Genomic DNA, 9,718 nt, shown 5'->3' on the forward strand with positions numbered 1-9,718 from the left:
ATGGATTTAATCCTAAATACACCATAAATAATTTATTCGAATTTGGTCTAGTTTTTGGCGATCGTGAATTTCATACTTTCTATCATTTTATTTATGTCTAATCTGGAACATGATAACACATGTTGATTTGACATGAATTGGTATATGATAATATTGTAGGTCAATTTTAAATTCTTAAAAAATGTTTAAAATGGTAATTTTCCAAATTTGGTCGCAATTTTTGGAGATTGTGATTTTAACGATCTCTGATTGATCTGAAATTTGGTAGGTTTATCAGAAACAACTCAGTGATCAATACTCACTGCGATGCAGTGAAAAACGTTAATTTTAGCATTTTAAGACTGTTTAAATGGGGGTTTTGAGCATTCTTTTAATTATGGAACTTAATCCTCACAGAAAGGTTCGTGGTTGTGATAAAGTGGTGATAGGAATTAACCCCTATGGTCTCCATTTTTTATTTATAGTGAGATAATAAATTTACGCGTTGACATTAGGTCTTTCTCCATATCGGATAAATTTATTATGAACTCACTGGGTATAGTTACTAGTTATTAATAACATATATTAACTCTCTATCTGAGTTTAAGGGTTGAATCAATTTTGTAACTAAAATACAATCATGATTAAGTGGTGATAGAAATATATTTCTATGATATTCCACTATTAATTTCAAGTGAGTAATAAATTTGCTCGTTGACTTTAGGTCTTCCTCCATATCGGATAAATTTATTATAAGCTCACTAGGTGAAATACTAGTAATTGGAATCGTGTGCTTATTCTCCATCTGAGTATACATGTTGGATCAATGGAACTAGAGCTATTAATTATGATGTTCACTTGACTTAAATTAACAGTATACTCTCCATCTGAGTTAGGTCTGTTTTAATTATTGGGATGAATAGTCTGGCATTACATATGTATGTTGCATGAGTAATTCTTTTCCCATCGAAATTGCTATTTGAGATGCATGAATACATATATGTGTAGCGTGTTTAAAATTTTCGTATTAAAAGGTTATATATAATTGACATAAATTAATAGTATACTCTCCATCTGAGTTGGTTCTATTTATTTTTGAATTGTATAATTCTTGCATTATATAATATACTTTGTATGAATGATTATTTTTCCATCAAAATTTATTATTCGAGATGCATGTATGTATATAAATATTGAATGCAATCTGAATTTTATTATTCAGTATTTTGACTTATTATGATCTATTTAATGTTTTTATCTCAACTCCACAATGACTTTATGCAATTTGTCATATTACTTGTTAAAATTTTCTTTTAGTGATAAGACATTAATTTAAAGGATGCAATATATGTACCTTTTGTTAGAAGGAATTTAATTCCGATTTCTGGGCAAAATAAGATATGGATATTTGTCTTATTTTTCGAATAACTCTTGACTTATTGAGCTTGATAAAATTTTTATCCCTTGTGGTACATGAATGCATGACCTTGTTATGGTATATTAATGTCTCTCCTGAACAGGAAACAATATTAGTCTACCTCATAAGAGAATATGTTCTTCAAAATTGAGTAAAACTTATCTGTGCATTTTTGTTTAAGTCATTGAAAGTAGAGACACTACCAACTTGTGGATCCTGTTTGGAAGGAAATTTGACTAAAGGATATTTCCCTTCAAAGGAAAATAAAGCTAGTGATAAGATAGAATGAATCCCTTCTGATTTGTATGGTTAAATGAACATACTCTAAGATATAGTTTTGAGTATTTTGTGACGTTCATAAATGATTATTCAAAATATTAATATATTTATTTAATGCACCGTAAGTCTTGATGATTTAAGAAATTCAAGGTTTTTAAGACTTGAAAGTGAGAAGCACCAAGGAAATATATTAAGCTACTGTAATTTGATTGTAGTGGCAAGCATCTCTCTAAAAAGTTCTTTTGTTACTTATCAGAATAAGAGATTACATCTCAATTGTCTACACTATAAACTCCATAATTGTAATGACCTAGCCGGTCGTTTTGAGAGTTATAGTCCCGTTTTCCCCATTTCTACTTTTTTGTGTTATTCAGCTATATTATATTATATCGGGTTAGTTGGTTTGGGTCCTAAAGGAACTCGGAGTGAAATGAGACACTTAGTCTCATAATTGAAAAATTAAGTTAGAAAAGTGGACCAGATATGGACCTATGTATAAATGACCTCGGATTCGAATTCTGATAATTCTAATAGCTCTGTATAGTGATTTTGGGCTTAGGAGCGTGTCCGAAATATTATTTGGAGGTCCGTAAAGGAATTAGGTTTGAAATGCCGAAAGTTTAATTTTTGAGAAGTTTGACCGAGGGGTTGACTTTTTTTTATCGGGGTCGGAATCCAATTCTAAAAATTAAAATACCTCTATTATGTCATTTATGACTTGTGTACAAAATTTGAGGTCAATCGGACGTGATTTGATAGGTTCCGGAGTCGTTTGTAGAAATTAGAAATTTCAAAGTTCATTAGGCTTGAATTGGGGTGTAATTCATGGTTTTAGCATTGTTTGAGGTGATTTGAGGGTTTGATTGCGTCTGTATGATGTTTTAGGACTTGTTGGTATATTTGGTTGAGGTCCCGAGGGGCTCGGGTGAGTTTCGGATGGTTAACGGATTGGATTATGGACTTGGAACTCTGCTAGAATTTTTCAGATGCACCATCTGGTTTGCTCTACGTGTTCGCGAAGAGAAGAATGAGTTCGCGAAAGGTGGACTAGGTGTGCATCGCGAACGCGAGAGGTGTTACGCGTTTGCGAAGAAGAGAGGAAGCAGCCGAGGACCTCGGGCAATTGGTCTACGCATTTGCGTAGGGGGTGTCGCGTTCGCGTAATGAGAAGGAACGAAGCATCGCGTTCGTGATGGGTTGAACGCGTTCGTGTAGAAGGCATTGAGGGAAGGAGGAATTTGGACGGGAGCTATTTTGTGCTTCGCGAACGCGTGGCACTGACCGCGTTCGCGAAGAAGAAAAGCCTGGGCAGTGAGTTTAAGTTCTGAAAATGGGACTGAGTTTACGTTCTGAAAATGGAACTTCGTCCCATTTTCAGTTTTTGACGATTTGGAACTCGGATTGAGGCAAGTTGGGTGATTTTCAGAGGAAACAACGGGGTAAGTGTTCTTAACTCAATATTATTTAAATTACCCGAATCCATGGTTGTTTTTATCATTTAATTGGTGAATTGAGTTGGAAAAATTTGAAAACCCACTTGGTTTAAATTGAAGATTTGAGGGTCGAGTTGGGGTCGGATTTTGGTAAAATTATTATAGTTAGACTAGTGGTTGAATGGGATTCCGGATTTTATAGCTTTTGTCGAGTTCCGAGACATGGGCCCCACGGGCGATTTTGAGCTAATTTTCGGATTTTTATGGAAAAATCATTATTTTCTTACGGAATTAATTCCAATGAATTTTATTGACTAAAACGAATTATTTATGACCAGATTCGAGGTGTTTGGAGACCAATTCACGAGGAAAGGACATTGCAGAATAAGAATTTCACGGCTTGAAGTAAGTAACGATTGTAAATCTAGTCCAGAGGGTATGAAGCCCCGAATTTCGTATCATTTTACTACTTTGAGGTGACGCACATGCTAGGTGACGGGCGTGTGGGCGTGCACCGTTGGGGATTGGTGACTTGGTCCGTCCCGTAGCAACTATAAAGTTGCATATTTTGTTGAAACTATATGATACTTATAAGTTTTAGAAAGTGTTTCTGTAAATTGGGCTGAATGCCATGTTTGGGCCTTGTACCTATGCTGTTTGGACCCTTAGCAGCCTTTTCTTACTATCCTCTCATGAGTGTGGATCGGGGCTGGCCGCCTACAGCATACTTTATTATTATAGCACGTGAGTTGTCCGTACAGCACGCGAGTTATCCGTGCAGATTATAGCGCTTGGGTTGAAGGAGCCCCTCTGGAGTCTGTACACACCCCTAGTGAGCGCAGGTACATACTGCGTGCGAGTGCCGAGTGCTGAGTGCTGAGTGACTGGGAGGTATGAGGGATTGTGAGGTATTCCCGAGTGGCACGAGCGACTGTGAGGTTTGCCCGAGGGGCTGTATATGAGTGATGTTTTTGCCCGAGGGGCTGTATTTCATCCTTTTTGCTCACCTTTGCATTTTTCCTCTATTTAAAAATTGTTGAAAAATATTTTAACTGATTTTTACTGGAACTAGGTTTAAACGAGATATTTTCATTCAAATCCTGATTTTTAAAAGCATGTGGTATTTCACTGAGATTTCCTGATATGAATGTTATATGCTTTGTTGCTCGTCACTACTGCTCAGTATTTATTTAATGTTGTTACTTACTGAGTTGGCGTACTCACGTTACTCCCTGCACCTTGTGTGCAGATCAGGTGTAGCTGGACACGGTAGCGGTTATTGATTATTCTCGTTGCAGATTTTCTTGGAGATAGCAAGGTAGCTGTTTGCCGATCACAGCCCCTGCTCTTCTCCCTCTTATCTTCCTCTAGTTGTATTTAGCTATTTTTCGGGCTGAGTTAGCCTTGATATTGTTAGATAGTTTGTAGTAGATGCTCATGACTAGTGACACCCCGATGTCGGACTTTTCCTTCCGCAATTTTATTTTGATTGGAACTCCTTTACGAAGGTTTCTTTTATGTTAAATAACATTAGAATTATTTTTGAAATAAAAATATCGGTTTGTTTTTTTGAAATGAGTCGGCTTGCCTAGTTCCACGATAGGCGCCATCACGACAGGGGTTAGTTTGGGTCGTGACATATTGATATCAGAGCCTAGGTTACATAGGTCTCACGAGTCATGAGCGGGTTTAGTAGAGTCTTGCGGATCGGTACGGAGACATTTGTACTTATCTTCGAGAGGTTGCAGAACCCTTAGGAAACTCCACATTCTTGAATTCTTGTCGTGCGAATCTGTTGATTCTAGTAACTAAACATCTGTTGTTTCATTCTCTCATAGATGGTGAGGACTCGTGCTACCGATCAGGAGGGCCAACCACCAGTACCACCAGCAAGGGTCGCGAGAGGCAGAGGTCGCGGTAAAGGCCGTGGTAGGGGCAGAGGTGCAGCCCGTATAGCAGCTGGGCAAGTACCTGCAGATCCACCGGTTGTCTCAGATCAGGACCAGGTTCCAGTTATTGATGCACCAGCTCAGGCACCACCTGTGCCTATTGTGATTCCAGGCCTTCAGGAGGCCCTAGCTCAGATTCTGACAGCGTGTACCGGCCTTTCTCAGACTGTCTCTATTTCGACGGTCGCAGCCACTTCTCAGGCCAGGGGAGGCACTAAGACTCCCGTCGCTCGCACACCCGAGCAAGTTATTCAGGGACTTCAGACACCGGAGGTACCACCAGCCCAGCCGGTTGTAGTTGCTCAGGATTATGTGGTTCTTGCTATGCTTGAGGATGATCAACGTAGGTTGGAGAGGTTTGGAAGACTCCAGCCACCACCTTTTAGTGGCATTGAGAGAGAGTATGCTACGGACTTTTTGGACAGGTGTCAGAGGATACTCTGTACTGCTAGTATTTTGGAGACTTGTGGGGTCTCATTCACTACCTTTTAGTTTTCTCGGGCTACACTCAAATGGTGGGAGACTTACGAGAGGCATAGGCCTGTTGGCGCAGCACCCCTTACTTGGCAGTAGTTCTCTGTGGTCATTTTGGAGAAGTTCGTGCCTCGATACCGCAGAGAGGAGCTGCAGAGACAGTTTGAGTGGCTCCGCCAGGGTGATATGTATGTGACGCAGTATGAGATGCGGTTCTCCGAGTTGGCACGTCATGCGATCTGGTTGGTTCCCACAGACAGGGAGAGGATCTTGAGGTTTATTGATGGTCTCACTTATCAGCTACAGTTGCTCATGACCAGGGAGCGGGTTTTGGGTGCTACCTTTGATGAGGTTGTTGACATTTTTCGGCAGATTAATATGGTTCGTGGTCATGAGAGTGTTGAGAGGGAGGCCAAGAAGCCTCGTGGTCAGGGTGGATTCAGCGGTGCTCCTTTTGGGGGTCAGTTCCAGCACGATAGAGGTCATCATTTTAGACAGGCTCAGTCAGCTCGGCCATTTCACCGTGGTGCATTATCTGGCCATGGTTCTCACAGTTCTCATCAGGGCCACTCATCACTTAGTGCCCTTCCAGCTCAGAGTCCGTCCCGTGCTCCACCTGTTCAGGGCTCTTCCACGCCAGGTTCGTCTACTAGTTATCCCGGTGCTATGGGCCGCCAGCACCAGGGAGTTATTTTGAGTGTGGGGAACTTGGGCATATGTGGAGGCAGTGTCCTCGTCGTCATGGAGGTCTATCTCAACAGAGGAGTCAGCCTCCAACTACAACACCAGTTACCTCACCACCCGCCTAGTTAGCTCGGGGTGGAGGTCATTCAGCTAGGGGTCACCCTAGAGAGGGAGGCAGATCAGGGGGTGGCCAGGCCCGTTTCTATGCCCTCCCTGCCAGACCAGATGCTATTGCTTCAGATGCTGTGATTACATGTATTGTCTCAGTTTGTCACAGAGATGCCTCAATATTATTTGACCTTGGTTCCATGTATTCATATGTTTCCTCGTATTTTGCCCATTTTCTGGATATGCCCCGTGAGTCTCTAGTTTCTTCTGTTCATGTATCTACTCCTGTGGACGATACTATTATTGTGGACCGCGTATATCGGTCATGTGTGGTGACTATTGGGGGTCTGGAGACCCAAGTGGACCTTTTGCTGCTCAGTATGGTCGACTTTGACGTAATATTGGGTATGGATTGGTTATCTCCATGTCATGTTGTTCTAGATTGTCATGCTAAGACGGTGACGTTGACTATGCCGGGAATTCCGAGGGTTGAGTGGAGCGGTTCTGTAGATTATGTACCAAGTAGGGTGATTTCATATTTGAAGGCTCAGCGCATGGTTGAGAAGGGTTGCCTATCTTATTTGGCTTTTGTGAGGGATGTTAGTGCAGAGACTCCAGTCATTGATTCTGTTCTGGTGGTATATGATTTTCCGAATGTGTTTCCTGCAGACCTGCCGGGCATGCCCCCTGCCAGGGATATTGATTTTGGTATTGATTTGGTGCTGGACACTCAGCCCATTTCTATTCCACCATATCGTATGGCACCGGCGGAGTTGAATGAATTGAAAAACCAGCTTCAGGAACTCCTTGATAAGGGTTTTATTCGGCCTAGTGTGTCACCTTGGGGTGCACCGGTTCTATTTGTGACAAAGAAGGATGGTTCCATGAGAATGTGTATTGATTACAGGCAGTTGAACAAGGTCACAGTCAAGAACAAGTATCCTTTACCTCGTATTGATGATTTATTCGACCAGCTTCAGGGAGCGAGGGTGTTCTCCAAGATTGATTTGAGTTTTGGTTATCACCAGCTGAAGATTCGGGATTCAGATATTCTTAAGATAGCTTTTAGGACCCGATATGGCCATTATGAGTTCTTGGTGATGTTTTTTGGGCTGACCAATGCCCCAGCAGCGTTCATGCACTTGATGAACGGTGTATTCCAACCCTATTTGGACTCATTCATCTTTGTATTCATTGACGACATCCAGGTGTACTCTCGTAGCTAGGAGGAGCATGCTCAGCATTTGAGGGTTGTATTACAAAGATTGAGGGAAGAGAAACTTTATGCAAAGTTCTCCAAATGTGAGTTTTGGCTCAGTTCAGTAGCATTCTTGGGGCACGTGGCGTCTAGTGAGGGTATTCAGGTAGATCCGAAGAAGATAGAGGTGGCGTAGAGTTGGCCCAGACTGTCCTCAGCCACAGAGATTAGGAGCTTTCTAGGTTTGGCGGGTTATTACCGTCGCTTTGTGGAGGGATTTTCATCTATTGCATCGCCCTTGACCAAATTGACCCAAAAGGGTGCTCCATTCAGGTGGTCGGATGAGTGTGAGGAGAGCTTTTAGAAGCTCAAGACTGCTTTGACCACAACTCCAGTGCTAGTTCTGCCATCAGCTTCAGGTCCTTACACCGTGTATTGTGATGCGTCGAGGATAGGCATTGGTTGTGTTTTGATGCAGGAGGGTAGGGTGATTGCCTATGCCTCGCGCCAGTTGAAGACCCATGAGAAGAACTATCATGTCCATGATCTTGAGTTAGCAGCCATTGTTCACGCCTTGAAGATTTGGCATCATTATTTGTATGGGGTTTATTATGAGATCTATACTGATCACCAGAGTCTGCAGTATTTGCTAAAGCAGAAGGATCTTAATTTGCATCAGCGGAGTTGGTTGGAGCTTCTCAAGGACTATGATATCACTATCCTGTACCATCCGGGGTAGGCCAATGTGGTGGCCGATGCTTTGAGTCACCGGGCAGAGAGTTTGGGGAGTTTAGCATATCTTCTAGCAACAGAGAGACCTTTGGCATTGGATGTTCAGGCTTTAGCGGTCTAGCTTATCAGATTGGATATTTCGGAGCCTAGTCGGGTATTGGCTTGTGTGGTCTCCAGGTCTTCTCTTTATGACCGTATCAGGGAGCATCAATATGATGACCCCCCACTTGCTCGTTCTTCAGTACAGGGTTCGGAGAGGTAATGCTAGGGATGTGACTATTGGTGGTGATGGCGTGTTGAGAATGTAGGGCCGAATATGTGTGCCTAATGTAGATGGGCTTCGAGAGTTGATTCTTGATGAGGCCCACAGCTCGCGGTATTCCATCCATCCGGGTGCCGCGATGATGTACCAGGATTTGAGGCAGCACTATTGGTGGAGGCAGATGAAGAAGGATATAGTTGGGTTTGTGGCTCGGTGTCTCAACTGTCAGCAGGTTAAGTATGAGCATCAGAGACCGGGTAGCTTGCTTCAGGGATTAGAGATCCTAGAGTGGAAATGGGAGCGGATCACCATGGACTTTGTAGTTGGTCTCCCACGGACTTCGAGGAAGTTCGATGCTATTTGGGTTATTGTGGATCGGCTGACCAAGTCCGCGCACTTCATTCCAGTTGGTACTACTTACTCGTCAGAGTGGTTGGCTGAGATTTATATCCGAGAGATCATTCGCCTTCCTGGTGTCCCAGTTTCCATCATTTCAGATAGGGGTACTCAGTTCACATCGCAGTTTTGGAGGGCCGTGCAGCGAGAGTTAAGTACTCGGGTTGAATTGAGCACATCTTTTCTCCCTCAGACGGACGGGAAGTCCGAGCGCACTATTCAGATATTGGAGGACATGTTACGTGCTTGCGTCATTGACTTTGGGGGTTCATGGGACCAGTTTCTGCCACTCTCGGAGTTTGCATATAACAACAGTTATCAGTCGAGTATTCAGATGGCTCTGTATGAGGCTTTATATGGGAGGAGGCGTAGATCTCCGGTTGGATGGTTTGAGCCAGGTGAGGCTAGGCCCTTAGGTACAGACTTGGTCCAGGACGCATTAGATAAGGTGAAATTGATTCAGGAGTGGCTCCGCACGGCGCAGTCTAGGCAGAAGAGCTACGCGGGTAGGAAGGTCTGTGATGTGTCTTTTATGGTTAGGGAGAAGGTTTTGCTGAAGGTATCACCCATGAAGGGTGTTATGAGGTTTGGGAAGAGGCGCAAGTTGAGCCCTCGGTTCATTGGGCCTTTTGAGGTGCTTCAGAGGATTGGGGAGGTGGCTTATAAGCTTGCGTTGCCACCCAGCTTGTCGAGTGTGCATCCATTATTTCATGTTTCCATGCTCCGGAAGTATATTGGAGATCCGTCCTATGTTTTGGATTTCAGCATGGTTCAGTTGGAGGGTGATATGACTTATGATGTAGAGCC

Source organism: Nicotiana tabacum, chromosome 9 (assembly GCF_000715075.1).
Source record: "Nicotiana tabacum cultivar K326 chromosome 9, ASM71507v2, whole genome shotgun sequence".
Taxonomy (NCBI): Eukaryota; Viridiplantae; Streptophyta; class Magnoliopsida; order Solanales; family Solanaceae; genus Nicotiana; species Nicotiana tabacum.